Source organism: Atta cephalotes, assembly GCF_000143395.1.
Source record: "Atta cephalotes unplaced genomic scaffold scaffold00012, whole genome shotgun sequence".
Classification (NCBI taxonomy): Eukaryota; Metazoa; Arthropoda; class Insecta; order Hymenoptera; family Formicidae; genus Atta; species Atta cephalotes.
This window is the reverse complement of record NW_012130076.1, coordinates 1,200,867-1,202,156: the sequence shown is the minus strand read 5'-3', so window position 1 is coordinate 1,202,156 and position 1,290 is coordinate 1,200,867. Positions and strand designations below refer to the sequence as shown.

Here is a 1,290-nt window from a genome sequence, read left to right as displayed (position 1 = left end):
TACAGGTATATAATTTTTTTATTAATCTATTATTTAAAAAATAATTAAGTGTATGTATACATAATTTTTTAAATAAAAGTTATTTTGTTCAAAAGAAAATCTACACAATAATTTAAACAAAAATTATAAATTATTTTTAAAACATTTTAAATGACAGTTTTTTTTTATTCAATAATAGTACATCTATTTTATTGCAATTTTGTAAAATATGTTGACTAACAGAAATTACACACTTTATTATTTATTCTATTGAATCAAATACTTTACAAAAAAAATATGTAAAATATTTGGCAAAACTGCAATAAAATGTTTCATTCTATCTAAAAATAAAACTATTATTTAAAACATTTAAAAAATAATATAAAACTCTTATTTAAGCTATTACATAAATCTTTTCAAACCAAAATAATGTTTATGCCACAAAAATGATACATAGTTGTATTATTTAATTAAAAAACTAATTGATACGTACATACACTTAACTATATTTAACTGTGCAACTATTTTACACATACATATACATACAACATACATAGAAATAGAAAAAGTTGACTATGAATATATTATGTATAAAGCCATTCAGTTATAGAAAACTTTAAAGATAATGCTCGAACCATTAATTGTAAGCTATTTTAGCGAAACCATTAAGGTTTCTTTCTTACATATAAAACACTTGTAAGTAGTTTACCTTCCTGATTGTTTCCAAGATTTATCAATTCGCCGTCTTCCCTCCTCCAGGTGATGTTTGGCGTCGGTGACCCTGTTGCTTCACAACGCAGCGAAACGTTACTGCCCTCTCTCACCACCATATCTGTACTCGTAGGATAATCTAAAATATCCGGCGGAACTGTCGAATGAAAATTTTGATCAGAGATGTTACATACATTTGTTCGAGCGATTCACGTATTGTGCTGTTTTATAAAAATAATACAAGAATGGGGAAATACCTGGGAATCATAAAAAAAAAAATAAAAAATGATACGTGAGAGCGTAATATTCAGAGAGAAAAAGAGAGAAAGAGAATCGACGACGAGAAATTCTGGAATGCCAACTTCCATTTCGCGAAATACCGCGAAGCAATTTTCGATACACTATCGTTTGGTAGTTTAAAGGCACTACAACGTATATGTATATAGAATATAGTGTATCCGACCTCAAAAGCGATGCCACGGGCCAAGCCGAAAAACGAACTTGATTTCACCAGTCGTCCGTGTCCTACTATAGTTGAGCTCAATCTTCGAAACAAACGCAAATTTTACAAAAAAAATAAAGATTCTCTCTCTCTCTCTC

General features: G+C 28.7%; 1 pseudogene; it reads right to left on the bottom strand.

Annotated features, from left to right (window-relative positions):
* Window positions 1-1,290, bottom strand: part of LOC105617333 — a 163,099-nt pseudogene that overhangs the window by 36,332 nt on the left and 125,477 nt on the right.